Below are 17,660 nucleotides of genomic sequence, written 5' to 3'. Positions count from 1 at the left end.
ACACATGTCTAAACAACATTTATTTTGTGACCTTGACCAATGTGAAACTTGTTGAGTACATCACAAATTGGTATTAGAGATAGATTGTAGACAGCAGGTCATTGAGGCTGGTAGGAATAATCTATCTTAACAGCGTGATAGAATGATCACGTCCTGGTAGGGTATATGAAATGATCAAAGATGAAGACTTTGAAGACAAAGTACAGGAAAATTAACAATTTCCAAACTCAGAGATGCTTCCATATTTGTGTATATTTTCTCCAATCAGCCAATACTGTTCTTTGGAAAGCATACCTACACCTTTGTGCCCAGTGTAAAAATATGGAGAATTATAAATAACTGACTAAAATTAGAGACTGTTTGCAGGAGTTTCTTCTGAGTTAAGTAATGCTGAGTACATAATCTCTTTGTATTTGATTTTCTATTTTGTAATAAAAAATGCAGAAAACTCCATTCCTGTCCGTCCTCCCTGTTGTTTTTACCCCTTCCTTTATTCTCTTTTTTCCTTGTGCCGTTTTTGTCTAAAGAATTATAATTACCATTGCAGCATAGTCACTGCAGTGAGGAGAAGAACATTAGTAAAATTTTGCATGATATAATTTACCATGTCAATTTTAATACAAATTCATTTCATTATGTTCTCACAAGTGATTTTTACCTGTTCATTAAAAAAAAAAAATGTCAGAGCAATGGCAACCTTGTTGAGAGGACCAAGTTTTGTTTTTAGAAACGGAAAGGCACAAAGAAGGGCATGATTGTGCATGCCTGCAACCAGGCAGCAGAGATAGGGGTTCATCACAAGTCTGAGATTGACATGGTCTTCATAGTAAGTACTAGACCAGCAGGGAAGTACAGAAAGATTCTGTTTTAAAATAAGCAAACAAAAAGACAAAAGCAAACAAAATGAAAACTCCAAAATGAAAGATAGACAAGAACATACATAATTATTTTATATTAGTATGTTTTCATTGTTCATACTTTATAAAGACATTTCACTGAAGAATATCATGTACTATGACCATCCCCCACACTCGTTTCCGTGCCCTGTGTTCTCTCTCCCCTCCTGCATCCTGACAGTTTCCTTCCTTCTTTATATCTGTCGTCCACCTTGAATTGTGTGTGTGTGTGTGTGTGTGTGTGTGTGTGTGTGTGTGTGATTTTATGAGTCTATAACACCTAGGATCTATAAGTGGGAAAGCATATACTATTTTTGTCTCTAGAGGTATCTAGCTTATTTTCCCTAATATGATCATTTCAATTTGCATCAGCTTCACTGAAAATAACATAATTTTGCTCTTCTTTGTGGCTAAATAAAATATTCCACATTTTCTTTATTGGTTCATCTATTGACAGATACATAGGTTGATTCTATAACCTACTAACAAGGAGCTCTATGGCACAATTATTTAGAGTCCTTTGGGGATACATGCAGGAGTAATATTCCTAGGTCACAGAGTAAAGTTATTTTAATCTCTTTGATAATGTCCCCGTGATTTTGATAGTGTCTGCACTAGTTTATCTTTCCCCTACATGGATTAATGTTGCCTTTACATCTATTAACCTGTCCCCCAAACTCCAACCTCACCAGGATTTGTTGTCTTTATTTAATAATAGCAGTAATGTCTGACCTGAGATGGAATTCTTGGGGAGTTTTAATTTGTGTTTCTCTGATGATTAGAGATGTTGAAAAAGTTTTTGTTATATCAGGAGTCTGCCCCTTTAAAATGCTGGTCACTAGTTTGGCTTAGATCTCACTGCCTAAAGAAATTAGGTCATGATCCCCGACTGCTAAACTATGACCTAACAGTTCCTAAGTTATGGTACTTCCCAAGCTCTTTATCATGTAGATTATATTGAACTAGATCACATGAGGCATATTATCCTACTATTCCTGAAAAGATAAAATATTAGATATTTAAAGAGTTCAACATCCTTGACCCCCAAAAATACAAATTAAAACTAATTTGAGATTTAATCTTACCCTAGTCAGACTGTAAAGATCAAGAAAACAATTCACAAGAAATACTGCAAGGATGTGAGGAAAAAAGGAATCCCTGTTTACAATGAATTCATACACAGTGCAAGTTAACTCATAAAGAAAAAGGAAATCATAAAATTTTCAGGTACATGGATGAAATTAGAAAATACTACAGTAAGCAGGGTAAGCCATTACATAAAACTAAACATAGACTGTTCTCTCTTATTTATTTATAGAACCTAGCACCAAATCCTTAAATCTGAACACACATCCTGCAATAACCCCAGAAGCCAAGAAGGTACAAGGGACAATGGGTATACAGGGAGAAAGAAAAGGAACAAGAGGAACTTATCTGGAAAAGGGAGTGAGGACAATTCAGAAGTATATGAAGAAAGAAGATGGATAATACTAAGGATTTTTGAAAAAGACATAGCAAAGTATTATTGTACATGCTTATTAAAAGTATATATTCAGGTATATTTGGGCCTAGAGAGATGGTTCATTAGTAAAGAGTACTTTCTGGTCTTGCAGGGGGACCATAGTTCTGTTCCCAGCACTCCCTGCTGAGGGAGAAAACTGATCAATAGTCCTTTTCAGGTATTAAACATGGGAACCACAATGGCTTGTCTTGTAGATCCTGTGCAATTCTTGATTGTCAGTTCCTGAGAGGTTTTCGCCACACTCCTTTCTCCTTATGGACCCTTATTTTGTCTGTCTTTCTATTCTTCTTCACTGAGCATATTGAACCTACAAGCCAATGTTTATCTAGGTATTGAAAAATATGCAATAGTTAATTGTAAAATTATTTGATTTTATCAGTTCTTTTTACATTCTTTTTGCTACTTTATTGATTTAGATAAATGAATTAGTTAAACGATCAAAAGTTATGGAGGAATGTAGAGGGTACAAGGTCCTTGTACTCACAGATAAGCATTAGGGAAACCAAGAATTTTAAACACACACAGGTGTCTCCTCAATGGAAGGAATATATACCTGCATTCCATCCAGAAAGGTGAGAGTGGACATTGTTAATGACCTGGAGACCTTTGCTGGCCAGACCTGATTGAAATCTCTGAGAAGATTTATCCCAGACTCACCCTCCTTAGACCTTTATCTTTAGTTCCCAGTTAAAAGAACCCATCCTTAAGGGAGATGTCACAGGTACTTTATGTTCTGCTGACCTCTATGCTATCTCCATCTGAGCTCACACCAGATCCCACGCCTTTAAGCTATAGAACCCATCCTCGTGGTCACATGTACTCTGCAAACGAGTTTCTATATAGTCAACGTTTTAAGCTTTATTGTGCTCACGGAATTGGAATGATTGTTACCTGGAAACTTTTTTCCGGATAGAACTGTGTTTAAATATTTTCACAGTAAGCCACTTAGCATCAGACTCTCTGGAAGTTTGAGACAGCCTGAATAAGTTGGGCTGAATCAAGTTTTCATTCTCACCTCTTCCTGGGTCATTTCACTACCAACCAAGATACCTGCAGCAATCCCTACAGAAGAAGAAATACTGACAAGTCTCAGATCATCCAGCAATTCTGTTTATTATATACATTCCTTCCTTGTCAGGTGGAATGGTTTTATGATAGTCTTCAAGCCTGCTGAAAATGTGCTGTGTTTTCTTCTCTCTTCTGTTCAGTCCCAACTATTCATTCTATTTCAGGGACTAGAGTTTCTGTGTATTATTTTTTCTCATTTGTGACATTTCCATTTCTTTGATGAATTATTCTTATATTTAGTCTGGAGCCCTTCAATGCCAAGTATTCAACTTCTTTTCTGATAATGTCAAAATTGGGGTCACTTTGGTTCTCTGTTTTTCCTTTCCTTATAATGATTCTATTTATATGACTTTTCATATGCTAAGTAACTTGGGGAATTTCCCTAGAATTTATGAATGTTGAATTGTGGGATCAGAATTCTTTTGCATTTTTTCTGAAAGGAGATGGTATTGTTATGTAGTGAAATCTAAGTCAAACACAAATTCTCCAAATTTTGGTGGCTAGGAATGCAATTTTGTAAGCCAGAATCATTTTTAATGAGTGTGCTCACACATCAGACATTGGTTCAGAGTTCAGCATTTATTCCCTGGTCCTCTCTCTTTTTGGAGAACTTCTGGTCACTTACAGCTGCTACAGACTCCTCGGGCACTTCTCCTGGGTCTTACAACCTGAAATACAGCTGGACTTTTGATTATTTTAGCCACACCTATAATAAAATATAAGACATCAATGAGATTTCTTTCTATAAGTTTTAACTCTCTCAAAATGTGCCTATATGTATTCATTCTTCAGAGCCAGGCATCTAAAATTACTGTAACATTGTTAGAATAATTTATCTTCATTTTAGACACTTGTACTGTTACCTGTGAAAATTAGTAATAAGTGACTACTAGTATCATACAAACTAATAAAATTCTATCTACATAAAAGTAATCTTTTTCATAATATTAGTGGCTTAAGGAATGTTGATAATGATAAAACTTATATGTAGAATGCTTACTTAATACATACATACATACACACACACACACACACACTCACACTGTTTTAGGGTTTCTATTGCTGTGAAGAGACACCATGACTATGGCAACTCTTATAAAGGAAAATATTTAATTCAGGCTGGCTTACAGTTCAGAGGTATAGAACATCATCATTATGGCAGGAAACATGGTGGCATGTATGCAGACATACGCTTGAAAGGTAGCAGAGAGTTCTAAATATGACTGACAGGCAGCAGAAAGAGTGACTCTGGGTCGAGTTTGAACTTCTGAAACCTCAAAGTTCACCCCCAGTGACACACTTTTTCCAACAAGGCCACAGGTACCCCTGCAAGACCACAGCTTCTATTTATCACCAGTCCCTACAAGCCTATAGGGGACATTTTCATCCAAACCACCGCATGCACTTAATGACTGACACACTATATAAACTCAGATATAAAGTGTTCATCAAAAACTTTCAGACAATCATGTTAGCATGTATTTCTATGTTCAAAATTTTAGTTTTTGTGGATAAATATATTATTTATTAAAGATACTTGCTGTTTATTATATTGTCCTTGTTAGATTTTGTAGATATTATTGAAAGAAGTTCACACATAAATTAAATATTTGTCTATCTCAGAGATGTCTAAGTCCATACCACTATAAAGACTTAGTACAATGTATAGTATATACTAAATACATATACCAAATAGTATCCTGTATATACATTTTTTCACTCCCAGACTTCATTCTAAAAGCACATATGAAACTGCTTCATTTAGTATTTATTGTAATTTAAAACAGCCTTTAATATGCTTCTAAATAGTACACTGATTCTCATAATTTTGTTTTTTATTGGAACTCTAAAAGATATAATCTCTTTCAAATACGAAATTCAGTTAAACGTCTTTCAGCAATACTAAATGATTTTCATTTTCCTTAGCAACACTCATATCCATAGTGTCTTACTCCTTGCACCTGTTGGTAATTTGAAGTATTCTGATGGTTGAGACTGTTAGCTGAAAGAGCTTTTCATCTTGCTGTGGATAGTGTTTGGCCATTATAAGGCACCGGGGTTTTGTTATTTTTATGGGCAAGCTAATGACATTCATTAGAAGCTTTCTGTTTGAGAACCAGGTTGAATACTGTAGCAAATCTGCATCACAATGTTCTGTCCTCCCTTCAATACATGAGATAGGACAGAGATTTAATGACATTTCTTATGACTTTCACAGTGCATTCCATGTATAATAATGGGTGGGTACCGGATCATTTAAGATATTTTACAAGAATATTAATCAATAATGTGAAAGAAAATTTTATCTGTTTGATATATATAATATCTTTAACTCATCTTTTTAAATAAGTTCTTTTTTCTATGTGCCTGGAGAGAAAGTTCAGCAGCTAAGAACACATTGCTTTAGAGACCTGAGTTTGTTTTCCAGAATTGTAATCATGTAGGATCCAGTGCCTCTTACCTCCGAGGGCACTCATGCTTCCATGCATACACCCTCACACAAGGCACCCATTCTCTCTTTCTTTCTCTCTCTCTCTCTCTCTCTCTCTCTCTCTCTCTCTCTCTCTCTCTCTCTCTCTCACACACACACACACACACACACACACACACACAGAATTTAAAATGAAATAAATCTTAAATCCATTTTGAAAATTAAGGAGATGAAATGGTTTATGTCTTAGAATGTCACCTGTACAAGGGCATATGCCAGCTCTATGTTGACATAGAAAATGATAAAGTGATTGTTTTAGGAAGAGGAAGTATGAGAGGAAACCATTTGATTACATTCAAGCCTGGTATAATCACAGGAGAGTAAACAGGGAATGATCATTTTGGGGGGTTCACACACTGAGGTTTAGGAACAAAGTCATTAATTTCATGAGTATCATGATATAGAAGTAGTTGTGAAAAGTACTAAAATAGGACAATTTCATTTTTCCCCTTGAAAAATGTTTATTAATAAACATGTATTTGTTGATATCTGGGCAATTAATTGGATCCAAAAATTCTATAGAAAAAATGGGGATGATTTCAGGCCACATGAAACTTAATGTTATATGTAGTAGTTGCATAGTGAGTTGTAAATTCTAAGTGGTGGTTTTAGTGCTATGAGGGAAAGGTATAGAGAATTATGTAGTCACATGACTATAGCATCTGTTTTAGTCTTAGCTTTAACATGTGAACTGAAAGGCAAATAGGAATTAGTCCATGGCAAAAGTAAAATTTTCAGCCTTTCAGTGAAAGGATATAGAAGGTTTTGTAAGATTAAGTATGGAGTTCTTGAGAAACTGTTGAGTTGTTTTTGTAATGAGAGAGAGAGAGAGAGAGAGAGAGAGAGAGAGAGAGAGAGAGAGAGAGAGAGAGAGCATATGGTCAATGAACCCAAATGATGAGAACAACACAAGAATTTCAAACCATATTCATGTCTGACCTTCATTTACTAAGTTCTGAAAAGCTTTGAGTTTTCAAAGAAGAGGGGTCATGGCGCTCTTTTCACGGTGTTTGCTGCCATCTCCCTCTGTCCTTCACTTGGCGCCGCAGTCTTCATGTTCTCCATAGAAAGAATTCAGACGAAGCACTTTATTACAAGGTAGAGTGACGTTTGCTCAAGGATGAGATCAGGCAGAAGTCAAATGGATCATTGGCACAATTTCCTTAACAATCTGTTTCTTAGCATTTCTCAAGGTTCGTTTTTCATATTCAATGATTGACAACCCCATTCCATTCTTTTAATCAGGAAAAAATGTAACAACATAGCAGATTATGTGGAATTAAACAAAAAAAAAGAATAAAAGTGAATTTATAAAAGTCGACATCTGTAGGCATATTTATCCATGCAAGTACGTGTGGACCCCAGAGGCTGATGTCAGTATGTCCTTCTCATTCACTATTCTACCTTATTGTGTTGTAATGAGGTCTCTCATCAAGCCTGTAGTTAGGCATTTAGCTAGACTGCCTGGCCAGGCAACCCAAGGGGCCTGCCTGTCTCTGTGTGGTAGCACTGAAGTTTCATATATGCACTGCCATGCCTAGTTTACGTGAGCACCAAGGATCCAAACTCAGGTCCTGTGCTCGTCAATTTACCCACAGATCCATTTCCCAATCCTCTTTTCCCTTCCTTGGCCTAGTACTATTTTTTGCTAACAAGATTAGTGTGTAAACAGAGTCACAGAAGATTATCCAAATCTTATTTTCAGTGGAAAGACAAAGCCTGTCTCTGATCTATAAAATTTTCCAGTCAAAAAGGACAAAAATATTTAGTGTCTAGAGACAAAGCTCTGCCTTTCATAGAAATCTTACATTCACAGTGACCAAATCCCATGAAATCCTTCCTTTTGGAAAATGAGGAGCACTGTTCTTTGAGAATGACAGCTTTTACCTCATTCCTGACTGAACTAAATCTCTCTTCTAAAGTCCATGTGCTAGTTTCTTTCAGCTATGGAGGTTATTAGGACCTTGCATTTTCTGTTCTTTATTTTATTAGCTGATGATTATGAGGAAAGCATACATCCTCAATGAGATTCGAGTCTGTTAGTGCCTATCTACCCATCTTCCAGTGTAACCTCATTTGATGCATGTAATGACCACAATGAATAAAGCAGGTGTATATATAATAGAAACTAGGTAGGAGGCTATTCCCATCAGAAGAACTGTCGTAAAGAAACATTGCAACAGTATAGAGCTACTCCAAATGAGGAGAAGTTGATTTATCTAGAGATATTCAGTAAATGTGATAGAGTGGGAAGTTCACTCTCAAGCAGGTTTTCATCTTAAGTAGAAAGAAGGTTTCTAGCTGATTTCAGAACAAATTTTACATGACCTGGCTCATAGGTCTATAAACACACTGCTGAGTTTCCCTATATTCTGAAAATTCAGAAAGAGCAATTGGCACAGCAAAATGGATTCTATGGTTTGGCCAAACAAAGAGGATAGGGGAGACCTACAATTTATTTCCTTTCATTCATGTGACCTCTTTACAATTTATAGAAAGCAGGGAGACAAAGGCTCAAACCTATGCTAATTTAACTATAGGATATGTTATGGTTTCTTCTCCTAGAGTAAAGGCAACATAGACCCAGATCATTTCTATCATTTCTCTTCCGTTACACAGACAGTAGTTTATTCAACTTTGACTGAGAACAAAATGGTTTTCTATCGATCCCTCTACTTTGAAAGAGACATCAGGTTGGGGGTTGGGAAGTGTATCACCACACATTCCAGGCCTGCAGTCCTTTGTTCTTAAGTGCATTCCTTTGATAGGAGGGGTAGGAACATTTTATATAATTTCTTCAGAAATACCTTCAAGTTCTGATTTCTGCAAGCCTGTTAAAAACAATTCCTCTGTTGAGAATTTTCTGTTTATATCTGTACCCCAGTTTTTAATTGGATTATTTGGGGTTTTTAATGTCTAGTTTCTTAAGTTCTTTATATATTTTGGAGATCAGCCCTCTGTTGGATGTGGGATTGTTGATGATTTTTTCCCATTCTGTAGGCTGTCATTTTGTCCTATTGACAGTGTCCTTTGCCTTCAGAAGCTATTTAGTTTCATGAGGTCCCATCTATTAATTTTCAGTTCTTTTTATGTTGTATCTATCTATCTATCTATCTATCTATCTATCTATCTATCTATCTATCTATCTATCTATCTATCTATCTATTTGGCTTTTCGATTTCTCTGTAGCTTTGGAACCTGTCCTGAAACTTGCTCTGTAGACCAAGCTGGCCTTGAACTCACAAAGATCTGCCTGTCTCTGCCTCCCGAGTGCTAGGATTAAAAGCATGCACCACCATCACCCAGCTAACTGTTGATCTTAGTGTCTGTGCTAATGGCATTCTATTCATGATGTTATCTCCAGTGCCAATGCATTCAAGGCTATTTCCCACTTTCTCTTCTTTTAGGTTCAGTGTAACTGAATTTATGATGAGGTATTTGATCCACTTGGACTTGAGTTCTATGCACGGTGATTGATCTGGATCTATTTGCATTCTTCTACCAGTCAACATCCAGTTATGTCAGCACCATTTGCTGAAGACATTTTCTTTTTTCCATTGTACAATTTTGGCTTCTTTGTCAAAAATCAGGTGTCCATAGGTATGTGGATTTACGTTTGGGTCTTTGACTTGAATTCATTGATCAACCTGTCTATTTTTATGCCAGCACCATAACATGTTTATCACTATAGCTCTGTAATAACACTTGAAATCAGGAATCGTGATACTCCCAGAAGTTCTTTTATTGGGTAGAATTGTTAGCTATCTGGAGTTTATTGCTTTTCCATATGATGTTGAGTATTGTTCTTTCAAGTTCTATAAAGAGTTGTGCTTGAATTTTGATGGAGACAGCATTGAATCTGTAGATTGCTTTTGGTAAAACGGCCTTTTTTCCTGTGTTATTTATACTGATCCATAAGCATGGGAGATCTTTCTATCTTCTGATATTTTCTCCAATTTCTTTATTCAAGGATTTGAAGTTCTTGCCATACAAATCTTTCACTTGCTTGGTTAGAGTTATCCCAAGATACTTTATATTATTTGTGAAGGTGCTATTTCTCTGATTTTTTCCCAGCTCATGTATTGTTTGTAAAGAAATGTTCAACATCCTTAGCTATCAGGGAAATGCAATCAAATGCAAATCAAAATGACTCTGAGATTCCATATTTCACTTGTCAGGAGGCACAATGTCTCTCTTTAGACTATTTCTGCTTCTGCTAGGGCTTCAACACAGGACTGTGGTTACACTTCCACTAAAATGAGAGTCATTTTCTTACTAAGAAAGTTACTGGTGTAGTTTTAACTATAGACAGTATAACATGTTGTTGAGAGATTCAAGAAATAAGTAGAGGATGAAGCATGAAAGAAAAATCAGGAGTGGAAATATAATCCTTGAGACAATTATGTTTAGCAGAATACCTCTATCTTTGGCAAATGTACTGTAGACCTCAGTAGATGTTGAAACTGTGGATCATAATTTTCTGTTCTCTGTTATTTTCCTATATCTTATTTCCTATAAGCAATAAGACAGTAAAACAATTGTAGCAATACATTATACCACAAAGTATATGAATGAGATATCTCTCTCACATAATGTTGTATTGTACTCTACTTGAGGTGGGATGAAAACACAAGGAAAATTAAAGAGACATGGGAAGGGAAAAGAGCCATCCCCCTTGAAGTCTGGTTGAATTCTCTACAGCTGACCATCCATAATTCCAGCACCTACAGAGACAGCTTTCATATAGGGATATTTCAAATAAAGATGCTTAATGCTCAAGCCGATGTGACCTTTGAGCACAACCTATTCTTTCCCCATGTGCATACCTTTGGTTTTCTGAGAATCCCACACATAGGACAATCAACTTTGTTTACAATAGAACCACATCTACATTCCTGTGTACAACCTTTGTAATGTGGATTTTTATAACTTTATCATCTGTAATCCTCAAGGAACTACCGTATGTTTTGCTTAAAATCCTTAGCACATCTTTAAGATGTAACTTCAGAAGCCACCAAAATCATACAGAGTTATAAGAACAGCTAAGCATAGCTGTCTCTTGAGAAGTCCAAAACCAAGATTGAGTGTGTATGTTCCCTTTCCCTGAGAGTCTCTTTCTATTATTCCCATGCTTACATTCATGTAAAAACTCACCTTACCAAGCTCTGGCTGAACTTCATGCTGACTCTGTCTGAAATTCTTTTTCAAGAAAAAGTCCAGAGTCTGACCTTCATCTGAGGAGAATTCACTGAAAAGAACCCAAGCTACTATATTTTGCAGAATGGAGCTGTGTCTCTGGCCCATACTCCACTCTTGATTTTCCTGTTATCTCAGTCACTGTTTTCCCTCTAAGAGAGCCATTTGAGATTCTGTTGAGATGAGCCAATTCCAGACTGACATCCATAGAAGTGAGGCTTATTCAGCAATGCATTTCAGACACAAAACATGTTATAAATAGCTCTTTTTATGCATGACACATCCCAATTCCTGTTCTGATCCTTAAATTTTCCTTAATTTAGATCCTTAAATTAGAAATATATTCTAACTTCACTACTTCAAGGGCTATCTGCGAAGACTGGCTCCGGTACGGGTAATCTACTAACATCCTTCCTAATGTCACATTTCTAATTTGCATTTACAACTTCAAACTTTTCTTCCTGTGAAACTCTAAATCAAGGGGTCTGCCTAACTTTCCAATGCCATAACAGATAAATCTAGACATCATGGTTTTCAGTTCATGAATGGCTAAAAGCATAGCTACTATGTATACCTAACTATGTATCTAAACTATCATAAAAAGATATAATATGGTGTACTAAGAAAAGGCATACAGTGGATAACAAAGAGGGAAATTAACCAACTAAATGTAAAAACCAATACCATGTACATAGCTGTATTAGACAGACCAGTGGTGGCTAGTCCTGGCTAGAAACTCATTATATGGCTTCCAAGTTTGAAAACTGTACCAACCATCAATATTTATCTCAGTCTGGAAAATCATGGTGAATTTTCCAGGGTGGAATATTGAAGGCCAGTGACATCTAGTCCAGATGGGGAATTCAGTGCTCCTCACTGGTCTACATGGAAAAAGAGTCACAAGTGGAGCAAAAAGATGTGAAAATTTGCTGTTTAATAGGAAAAGGGGGGAGGTTAAATTATAGATAAGAAGGATCCTCAAAAAAAGCTTTAATTATTAAAGATATTAGCACCATTAAGGAAAACCATCCCAAAGGCTGGGGAGATGACTCAGTCATTAAAAGTGCTTATTGCTCTTTCAGAGGACCTAGGCAAGTTCTCAGCACTCACATGATGGTTCATAATTATCAGTAACTCCAGTTCCAAAGGATCCAACACCCGCTTCTGGTTTCCACGGACACCATACCACACACACACACACAAGTGATGCATATACTGACAAGAAAGCAGAACACTCACACACATAAAATAAAATTTAAAAATCTTAATTAAAAAAAAGTTTTTCGGTCAGTTGTGGCGAGGTGTAGACGAGTTGAGGTCGGGGTCTGTAGGGAGGCACACAGCTCGGTCGCAGACTGCAGACCTCCCCAGGTCTCAGCTGCCAAAGACCGTGTCCGGAAACACTAGCCGGGCATCATGAGTGGCTCTTGGGTGTTCATCGGGAGACTAAATCCAGCAGCGAGGGAGAAAGATGTGGAAAGATTCTTCAAAGGTTATGGACGAATCAGAGATACTGATCTGAAAAGAGGTTTTGGGTTTGTGGAATTTGAGGACCCAAAGGATGCAGATGATGCTGTTTATGAACTTGATGGCAAAGAGCTTTGCAGTGAAAGAGTTACAATTGAACGTGCTCGTGCTCGGTCTCGAGGTGGGCGAGGAAGAGGACGATACTCTGACCGTTTTAGTAGTCGAAGACCACGAAATGATAGACGAAACGCTCCACCTGTAAGAACAGAAAATCGACTTATAGTTGAGAATTTATCCTCAAGAGAATTTATCCTCAGCTGGCAGGATCTCAAAGATTTCATGAGACAAGCTGGGGAAGTAACCTTTGCGAATGCACATCGGCCTAAACTAAATGAAGGGGTAGTTGAGTTTGCCTCTTATGGTGACTTAAAGAATGCTATTGAAAAGCTTTCTGGAAAGGAAATTAACGGGAGAAAAATCAAATTAATTGAAGGAAACAAAAGGCACAGGTCAAGAAGCAGGTCACGATCTCAGACCAAGAGTTCCTCTAGGTCCCGGAGTCGATCTCGTTCCCGTAGAAGCAGGAGCTGGAGCAGGAGCAAGTCCCGTTCTGGTAGTAGATCTCTGTGCCTGAGAAGAGCCAGAAACGTGGTTCTTCAAGTAGATCTAAGTCTCCAGCATCTGTGGATCGCCATAGGTCCCGATCTCGGTCCGGGTCCAGATCAGTTGACAGTGGCAATTAAACTGTAAATAACTTGCCCTGGGGGCCTTTTTTTAAAAACCAAAACAAATTCCCAAACCATACTTGCTAAAAATTCTGGTAAGTATGTGCTTTTCTGTGGGGGTGGGTTTGGAGGTGGTTGGGCTGGATTTCTCTGTAGATGTGGACCACCAAGGGGATGTTGAAAACTAATTGTATTAAATGTCTTTTAATAAGCCTTCTGCTCACACTTTTGTGACTGTCTGAAGTATATAGTTTGTGTATATTGACACAAATATGCTTTTATAACTAAAGCATTTAAGTTTTTGTACTAGAAAAACTTTTGAAAATTTTAGTTCATTGTTCAGATATGTTAACTTGATTAGTTTAATTACTCGATTAAACTAATAGCTTTGGACACTTTAAAAGAGCTCTAATTTGCTTGTATATAAAGGCTTAATATGAGTTTTCCTTGTTAGGGTCAGGGTGTCTTCTCACCCACTAGCAGCTGTAGACAGACGTTAAAGCAGCTGTTTGTTATTGATAATAAAATATATCAAGTATTATAAAAAAAAAGTTTTTCACTTCTCTGGGACGAAAGCAAAGGATTCCTGAGACCAAGACCCACGGGAGTCTTCTTCTCATGAAAAAACCAAATTCAACCAAAAGGAGAGAACCGAAACTGGAAATGTTACTGAACAGGTTTCCTCATCAAAAGTAGACAGTAGAGAAGTGTTTCCTCAGGACCAACCTGGGAGTCGAAGAGAGGCCCTGGGGGCCAGTCCAGACCTTGACATAGCAGACTTGACAATGCCAGCCATTAGATGATACCGGTTTTATGGGCTCATATGATGAAAGAGTAAGGGAATCATGGGAATCACAGAGGCTCATGTCAAAGCACAAGAGGCTGCTAAGGCAAAGCAATGGAGGGCAGTGACAGATTCTCTACAAAGAGGCCTTGAAATGTGGTTGTGATAGAGTTTTCTTCACGATAAAATATTCTGTCTTACATGGAAGCTCATGAAGACACAGGATGCTGTTCTAAAGGGAACTGAATCGGTGATGCAGCTGTCTATCAATCATCTCTGCTTCTATAAGTAACCCCAATAAAACTCATTGGCTCAACAAGTTGGATGTTTGTGGTATCCTTATTTGGGTCTGTCATCAGTTTCCTATGTGGGATGAGTAGACATTTGTTCATGCCTCTCTAGGAATCGTGTCACACAACGCTGTCATTGTGAAGTTCTCACAGCGAAGCCAAGTTGCAGCTGACACCCCAGCATGTGGAAGGCGACAAGAGCATCAGCTACTCAACAAGGAAGGCTTCATACACAAAGGAAACACTGTGCTACTCACAGTAGGTCTTGTATCTCCTAAACTCTCCAATTCACTCCCGGTGTGTACTATCAAAAACCATTCAAAGACTGATCTTCAGACTCCCCCTCAAATCAATAATAAATACCATTTATTTTTCACTGTAGTATTTTCCTTTATACTTGCTTCCGGACTAAGAACTTGCAAAGTATGCTATATCTGTGTGCTGAAATTAGATCACTTTTGTCAGAATTTAGAAAAAAAAATTTTTGAGATTCCATCTGACCAGGACTTAATGGCCTTGTCACAGGACCACCAGAAGCATGAAGAATGCTACATATAACTTAATAAATTTTTGTACACTGGCCTATATCTTATAAACTCATTCTAGAGGATATTTTTCACGATGTAAGATGAATTACTAAATGTTCTTATTAATAAAATCCCGGAGCCAGATATTGGGGTCAAAACTGAGAGATCAGATGACTAGGACAAGCCACAGCCAACCTTACCTCACCGTCACCTCAGTCTCCAAAGAGACCTACTTCCTGTATACCCACGCCTATATGCCTTTCTGTTCTGCCAACTCACTTCCTCTCTCTGCCCAGCTACATCATTTCCTGTCTGTCTGTACAAACCTCCAGATATCTATGGTTACTGCTGGGATTAAAGGCATGTGCCACCACGTCTGGCTCTGTTCCCAGTGTGGCCTTGAACTCACAGAGATCTGGATGAATCTCTGCTTCCCAAATGCTAGGATTAAAGGCAAGTGCTACCATTGCCTGAATTCTATGTTTAATATAGTGGCTGGCTTTTTCTTCTGATCCTCAGAGAAGCTTTATTAGGGTGGACAATATATTGGGGGACACAGTATATCATCACACCCTGCTTTGTAAGCACAGTGTCCTTGCAGTCTCTGGCTTTCCCAGCATGAGAGTCCCATCCACGTCACAGCTCTGCTCTTGCTTCCCCCTCTCCCCCCTTTCCTCTTCTTTCAGCTCTGTATTAGTGGAATTCTCACCAACCACTCTGCCTCACTGCCTAGATGTTCTTTCTCCATCATACACTCACTTGGGATTTCATACACGGAACTCAGAGACAAGTTAAAGTTATCCACCCCTCTCCCCAGAAAACATCTTTCCACTCTGAAAGGCTGCTACTGGGATTTGGGGCAGCCCCTGAGAACTGCTCCTTACCCCATGTCTCAGCTGTCCCCTATACAACCAAACTAGGGGCATTTGGCCAAGATCTCTCCACTTTCATCAGAAAACTCCCAGGAAAAACCCAATATCTGTGTTTTGATTTTTTTTATAGATACCTGAATAGATGAGGTTCACACTCATAACCCATACATACCTTGGTTAGGCTTTTCTGGTGGGCCTAACACAGAACTCCACTGATCATATCAGACACTGGGTAGGAAATGAGGTCTGCTGTGGGGACACATCTAGTACTATACAATAAACTTCAGGGAATAAAAAGAGGATTTATCAAACCCATTAACTATAATTTAGGGAAAACGCAGAAAATGTCTAAAAGTCTTCCAAATTTTACACTCTATATGAGCTGAAACCATGTGCAAGCATATTAATCTGTGCTCAGAGAACCAGATTGCCAAACCATCCCTGAGGTATATAAGAAAAGCCTTTTCAGACATTAGACAAATCTGCATACTTCAAAAAGAAACTGCACAAGGAATCCCAGATTTACTTCTCTATATTATTAAACAGGACTTTCATGATCTTTAATAACAGCGAGGAGACCTTGTGAGCCAGAAACAGCAAACTGAAGGAATAAACAAGACAAGCGCCACCTGCAATTAGTAGTGTTTGAAGCCGCCCTGCCAATCTCAAGAAATCCTAGAGCTCCATCTACTGGCCGCTCAGTGCAGTTTAAGGGACTTAAGCCTTACGCAAAAGGACTCCTGCTATCATCCAAGTGGTGAGCAAGGAACTTCAAATAAGACTGCTCAAGACCACCAGACCACAGGCATCCCTTAGGGCCGTGTGTACTTTGCGAAGTAGGAGCACACTGAATCAAGAATGTCCTTCCCTTCTTTATGACAGGAGGTCAGCCTCAACCAACGACCCCAAGCTCAGGTAAAACCTGAAAAAGGACAAATACCCTTGACTTTGTTTCTGTGCAAAAAGGACCCCGACAAGGAAAGATCCCCATCCCATTATAGACTGTTGGGGCCCTAAGGCTGTATAAATTCCCATGTTCTCTACCACCATGGATGAGTTCAGATAATTCTAGATGTGAAAAAGTGGCAAAGTTAACTATGTTGTGGACACTGGGGCTGATTTTTGACCCCTGGTCACCTTCTCCAGTTTAACCTTTTGGTCTCCGATTCTGCTCTCTGATACTGATGGCAATATCAAACCACCCTGGTTGGTATTCCTTTTAAACTGTGTAGTAGCTGTACATCTTCTCACGCATTCTTTTCTGGTCCTAAATTTTCCCAATTTCCTCTGAGGTGCTAATGTAAATCTAAATTTTAGGTCCGTTTAAGACTCTTTGAGATTCCACAAGATAACGTGTGACATTCCTAACACCAAGTGTCCTGTCTCATAATGGACCAGAGCTGCCTGCAGCCTCAAAGGCCTTTCCTGTGATAAATATCTTCATCACCAACAAGCTCCCCCTGGAGTATGGGATAGCTCCTTACCCTTCACTAACAACCACTCCTACCACAATTTCTCCAAAGGACTGACATCTTTTTCTCAAAGAACCCTTTTACCCTGAACACATGCAAACAAAGGTTTTTGCAGTCTCTCAATTCTGCAATTCTCACTATCACACCCCATAACTCTCTTGCAACACCATTATCTTGTAAAATAAGTTAGATGGGCCTTACAGAATGATCCAGAACTCGAGGATCACAAATGAAGCAGTTGCTCCAATCTATGTCATAGTTCATAACACTTACACATCTAATCTCACCTGCTTCACGGCATGAGATTTTAAGAATGCCTTTTCTTCCTCATGCCCGTATACATAGACTCA

The 17,660-nt window shown here is 38.1% G+C and overlaps 1 pseudogene; it reads left to right on the top strand.

The window, feature by feature from the left end:
* Window positions 1-12,564: 12,564 nt before the first annotated feature.
* LOC131912451 (serine/arginine-rich splicing factor 5-like) lies at window positions 12,565-14,672 on the top strand (annotated as a pseudogene).
* The last annotated feature ends 2,988 nt before the right edge of the window (window positions 14,673-17,660 follow it).

Source organism: Peromyscus eremicus, chromosome 6 (assembly GCF_949786415.1).
Source record: "Peromyscus eremicus chromosome 6, PerEre_H2_v1, whole genome shotgun sequence".
In the NCBI taxonomy this organism is placed as follows: domain Eukaryota; kingdom Metazoa; phylum Chordata; class Mammalia; order Rodentia; family Cricetidae; genus Peromyscus; species Peromyscus eremicus.
This window is presented reverse-complemented; position numbering and strand designations above follow the sequence as displayed.